This window comes from Anomaloglossus baeobatrachus, chromosome 10 (assembly GCF_048569485.1).
Source record: "Anomaloglossus baeobatrachus isolate aAnoBae1 chromosome 10, aAnoBae1.hap1, whole genome shotgun sequence".
NCBI lineage: Eukaryota > Metazoa > Chordata > Amphibia > Anura > Aromobatidae > Anomaloglossus > Anomaloglossus baeobatrachus.
Window position 1 is genome coordinate 168,734,140 of NC_134362.1, and position 6,067 is coordinate 168,740,206.

At 47.3% G+C, this 6,067-nt stretch overlaps 1 long non-coding RNA gene across 1 annotated transcript; it reads right to left on the reverse strand.

Annotated features, from left to right (window-relative positions):
* Positions 1 to 2,240: 2,240 nt before the first annotated feature.
* Positions 2,241 to 4,783, reverse strand: LOC142255319 (uncharacterized). Its single transcript, XR_012727402.1, has 4 exons — positions 3,870 to 4,783; positions 3,717 to 3,785; positions 3,571 to 3,633; positions 2,241 to 2,357 (listed from the first exon to the last, which is right to left on the reverse strand). It is a non-coding gene; the product is annotated as an uncharacterized LOC142255319 (long non-coding RNA).
* Positions 4,784 to 6,067: the final 1,284 nt, after the last annotated feature.

Consider the following 6,067-nt stretch of genomic DNA (forward strand, 5'->3'; position numbering starts at 1 on the left):
CACCGTCTGCCAACCTTGCTGGACGTGCCCGGGCTCCAACCCGGACACCTGCAGTAGCTCAGCACACTTTTACTCGCTGCACTTAACTCTGCTCTGCACTCAAGCTCTGTTTGAGCTAAACTGACTACAGTTTCCTGCCTCCAGGACTGTGAACTCCTCGGTGGGAGGAGACCAACCGCGTGGCTCCACCTCCTGGTGTGGACATCAGCCCCTGGAGGAAGGCAACAAGGGTTTTGTGTCTGACTTAGGTGTGCCTGACCGGGAGTGTGGGGTGTGTAGATGTTGTTCTCTGTGGCCCCTGGCTTGTCCAGGGCCCAACACCACCTTTTTCTGCGATTGCAGCTGCAGTCGCTTGGGGTTTGTGTTTATCAGTTTTGCACATCCAGAGACTGAAATTCTCGCCCATTCTTCCTTTGTAAACAGCTGGAGCTGAGTGAGGTTGGATGGAGAGCGTTTGTGAACAGCAGTTTTCAGCTCTTTCCACAGATTCTCGATTGGATTCAGGTCTGGACTGTGACTTGGCCATTCTAACACCTGGATACATTTATTTGTGAACCATTTCATTGTAGATTTTGCCTTATGTTTGGGATCATTGTCTTGTTGGAAGACAAATCTCCGTCCTAGTCTCAGGTCTTTTACAGACTACAACAGGTTTTCTTCAAGATTGGCCCTGTATTTGGCTCCCTCCATCTTCCCATCAATTTTAACCATCTTCCCTATGCCTGCTGAAGAAAAGCAGGCCCAAATCATGAGGAGGCCACCACCATGTTTGACAGTGGGGATGGTGTGTTTAGGGTGATGAGCTGTGTTGCTTTTACGCCAAACTTATCGTTTGGCATTGTGCTCAAATAGTTCGATTTTGGTTTCATCTGACCAGAGCACCTTCCTCCACATGTTTGGTGTCTCCCAGGTGGCTTGTTGCAAACTGTAAAGAACACTTTTATGGATATCTTTGAGAAATGGCTTTCTTCTTGCCACTCTTCCATAAAGGCCAGTTTTGTGCAGTGTACGACTGATCGTTGTCCTATGGACAGACTCTCCCATCTCAGCTGTAGATCTCTGCAGTTCATCCAGAGTGATCATGGGCCTCTTGGCTGCATCTCTGATCAGTCTTCTCATTGTTTGAGATGAAAGTTTGGATGGACAGCCGGGTCTTGGTAGATTTGCAGGTGGTATGATACTCCTTCCATTTCAATATGATCGCTTGCACAGTGCTTCTTGGGATGTTTCAAGTTTTGGTAATCCTTTTTGTAACCAAATTTCGGCTTTAAACTTCTCCACAACAGTATCATGGACCTGCCTGTTGTGTTCCTTGGTCTTCATGATGCTCTCTGTGCTTTAAACAGAACACTAGGAAATCTTGTGTCTAGGGTGAGGGACCACGAGGCCTACCGCTGGCTCCTGATGTCCCTCACCAACCTATATAGGTTCTGCACCTATTGACTCCTATGGGGTTTGAGGTCCGGGGTCAAGTTCACGTGCCGAGCTGGACTTTTAACTACAGTTTGGCAGAACCCAGTGAACACGAACATCCAGCGGTCCGCTCATCCCTACTCCCGAATACTCCCTCCAGTCACTTATCATTATGTAAAATAATTCTATATAGTAAAGTCACAACCAGACATAGAGACGGTTAATATGATTTATTTTTATGAATATTTTATGTAAATTCCCTATCAGAATGTTTTTGCAGTGTGGGAGGAAACCGGAGAACCCGGAGGAAACCCACGCAAACACGGGGAGAACATACAAACTCCTTGCAGATGGTGTCCTTGGTGGGATTTAAACCCAGGACCCCAGCGCTGCAAGACTGCAGTGCTAACCACTGAGCCACCGTGCCGCCCGTATGTGGAATATGTGAGAACATCGTCTGGAGCTGCAGCCGATCTCAGGATCTCTGCACATGATGGATCTGTCTCCATGGAGCCGATGAGAATCTGTGGATCTTGATGGAAATGACCTGGAACTTGTGTAGATTTCTGGAAAGAGAAGACGACAAGATATTACATCCCATCAACAGATTCCTAAAGGAAATACAAAGGAGCTTAAGACTGGAAGAAAAGAAGCAAATTCTAATATCTACTTACATGAAGCGCAGGTCGCTCTGATCCAATTCCTCAATGGTTTATAGTCTTGGACCTTCTGTCTGTAAAAAGGAAAAAAAAACAATATTATATTGCATGTAATATACAGATCATGGGGCGGAGAGAGAAGAGGAAATGAGGGGAACTCACCATCCGCTGTTTTGGGATGTCCATGTTCATGGTCCTTCATGCTTGGTGAGAAGTGACCAAAGAGACCAGAACAACAGGAAGATAAAGAGGATTTTTGTCCAGCCTTCAAAATAATGTAGATTTCTGTGAAGAGAAAATGACAAATCATTATATCCAGTGGCGCAACTAGAGTTCGATGGGCCCCGCTGTAAGTTTTGGACCTCACCCCCCCATCTTCCCATGCTCTGCTTAACCGCTTTCCCTCAGCACCTGGTTTTCCATGCTTTGCTATACATCTTTCCCTCAGCACCCAGCTTTCCTAAAGCCCTGCTTTATATCTTTTCCTCAGCACCCAGCTTTCCTAAAGCCCTGCTTTATATCTTTTCCTCAGAACCCAGCTTTCTTATGCTCTGCTATGTCTTTCTCTCAGCATCCAGCTTTTCCATGCTTTGCTATACATTTTTTTCTCACCACCCAGGTTTCCTATCCTCTGCTATATATCTTTCAGCACCCAGCTTTCCCATGATATCAGAACATGAGAACGTTGGGTGCTGTGAGAAAGATGTATTGCAGAGCATGGGAAAGCTGGCTGATAAAAGAAAGATGTATAGCAGAGCATGAGAAATCTGGTTGATGAAAAAAAAATGTATAGCAGGGCATGGGAAAGTTGAGTGCTGAGATAAAGATGTATAGCAGAGCATGGAAAAGCTGGATTCTGAAAGATGTATTGCAGAGCATGGGAAAGCTGGATTCTGAAAGATGTATTGCAGAGCATGGGAAAGCTGGGGGATAAAAGAAAGATGTATAGCAGAGCATGAGAAATCTGGTTGATGAAAAAAAAATGTATAGCAGGGCATGGGAAAGTTGAGTGATGAGATAAAGATGTATAGCAGAGCATGGGAAAGCTGGATGCTGAAAGATGTATAGCAGAGCATGGAAAAGCTGGGTTCTGAGAGAAATATGTATAGAGTAGAGCATAGGAAAGCTGGGTGATGAAATAAATATATATAGCAGAGCATGGGAAAGTTGGGTGCTGAAAGATGTATAGCAGAGCATGGGAAAGCTGGATGCTGAAAGATGTATAGCAGAGCATGGAAAAGCTGGGTGCTGAGAGAAATATATATAGAGTAGACCATGGGAAAGCTGGGTGATGAGGGAAAGCACTTCTTTCACTCAGAGCTTTCCTAACCCATGCTTGTATCTTTGTCCCTATTCTGGTATTATACAGCACCCTGTACCCCCCAGGCCCCGCAGAGGTCCTGACCATGATCGTTCCACCCCTGATTTTATCATATGAATAAATTCCTAGTAAAATGAGCTGGACACTAAAAGAAATGGAATCCTAATATTTACTTACATGAAGTACAGGTTGTTCTGATCTAATTATTCTTTGTTTTCCAAACTTTTTTTGACTTTCCTTCTACAAAGAGGAGAAAGCAGCGATTATTTCTCTGTTACATGTAATATACATATGACTGGACAGAGGGGTGAGTGATGACTTACCGTCCGGTGTTTGGGGTATGTCCTGTGTTTAGCCCTTCATGTTAGATATTGACCAAAGCTGATGGTAAACTAGAGAACAGAACAGCAAGAAGTTAAAGACGACATTTTTTTTATAGCCTTCAAATTAGTTGTAATGAATGCAGGGTCCCTTACCTGGGCTGGAATTCAAGATGGTCTCTTCCACTGCCCGCACCATGGACATCTTAAGATGTCATTGTGGTGCGCGTCTGAAGCAGTGGTTACGGCACAGGGGGCAGTGAGGGCTGGAGCGCAGCCAGTCAGAAATGCAACCTGGATGGAAGAAGTGGTTGCACGGGATGACTGTGAGCTGCTCTCCGATCTGATAGTCCTCTATACATATGGGACATCTCTCGCCCTCCTCCTGTGAGGTTACATTCCTTGTTGGGAGTCTCGCAATTTGGCGAGCTCTCCAGCTAATCCTACCACGCCTTCTCCTCGGCACAGGTACATTTTGTACAGGTGGCTCCACCTGTGGCAGTGGTGGTGGGATCACAGGCTCTGCCTGCGGTTGAATAGGTGCGTTGATGGATGGTGATGGCCCCGCAGGGGCTGGTCTTAGAGGAGATCGGTTTCTTTCTCTACTCCTGCCACTGCTGCCCTCTGCTGTTGAGCTGGAGGGCCCGGCAGGGGCTGGTCTAGGAGGAGAGCGGCTTCTATCTCTACTCCTGCCACTGCTGCCCTCTGCTGTTGAGCTGGAGGGCCCGGCACGGGCTGGTCTAGGAGGAGAGCGGCTTCTTTCTCTGCTCCTGCCCCTGCTGCCCTCTGTTGTTGAGCTGGAGGGCCCAGCAGGGGCTGGTCTAGGAGGAGAACGGCTTCTTTCTCTACTCCTGCCACTGCTGCCCTCCGCTGTTGAGCTGGAGGGTTCGGCAGAGGCTGGTCTTAGAGGAGAGCGGCTTCTTTCCCTGCCCTCTTGTCCCCTACGGTGTAGAGGATCTCTGGCAGGTCTCCCTCTCCTCTGAGTGACAACATTGCTGTCTCTCTGATGTCCACGGGGAGTTCTTCTCTGATGTCTTTCTTGAGACCTCAACCTATGGACAGTTATGGCCTGACCTATAAAGAAATGATAAATTATCACAATTATTTCCAATTTTGTAAAATACTTATGGCCTATAGGGATCAGGCCATCTGCTGCTGCTGTGTTTAGGGAGAGGAGAACACTAGAAACAAATTGCCTTATTTTGGACTTTAGTTTACCTGCAGTTTCTATCCTAAAATGTGGCCCATCATACACCATGATATCTCCTCCCAGGAATGCCCTATAGCAGAGATCTCAAACATGTGGCTGCGGGCTGCATGCAGACCCTCAGGCTGCTTCTTGCGGCCAGCAGGCACGTGGATCAGTAACGATCGCAGCCGGTGCAGGGGCCGCAGCCGTCAGTGCTTTTTTTCAGATGAACGTTTTTCTGGAGCTGTGAAGCAAGCAAGCAACTGACCTATTTGACCTCAGTTGCTTGCCTCTGATTGGCCAGCGGCCGCTATTGGAATAGTTGGGCTGAGAGAACTTGACTTGTGCAGCGCCGGCAGAACATTTATCTGAATTTCAGATGAAGCTCTGACAATGGCTGCGAACATTACCAGGTATACGTGCCTGCAAGCCGCGTAAAATAGCACAACAGGGGACCAGGATGGGACATTGCTACAAGAAGAGGTCCAGTAAAGGGGACATTACTACAAGAAGAGGACCTGCATGGGCACATTACTACAGGATGGCCACAAGGATGGGGCACATTACTTCAGGATGGGGACCAGGATGGGCACATTACTACAAGAAGGGGACAAGGATGGGCACATTACTACAGGATGAGGACCACAATGGGGCACATTACTATGGGATGGGGACAAGGATGGGGCACATTACTACAAGAAGTGGACCAGGATGGGTTCATTACTACAGGATGGAGACAAGGATGGGCACATTACTACAGGATGGGCACAAGGATGGGGCACATTTCTTCAGGATGGGGACCAGGATGGGCATATTACTACAAGATGAGGACCAGGATGGGCACATTACAACAAGAAGGGGACAAGGATGGGCACATTACTACAGGATGAGGACCACAATGGGGCACATTACTACGGGATGGGAACAAGGATGAGGCACAATAATACAAGAAGGGGACAAGGATGGGTACATTACTACAGGATGGAGACAAGGATGGGCACATTACTACAGGGTGAGGACCACGATGGGGACAGGGACTGGGCACAAGGGCACATTACTACAAGAAGGGAACAAGAATGGGCACATTACTACAGGATGGGGACATTACTACAGGATGGGGACAAAGATAAGCACATTTCTACAAGGAGACAAGAATGGGCATATT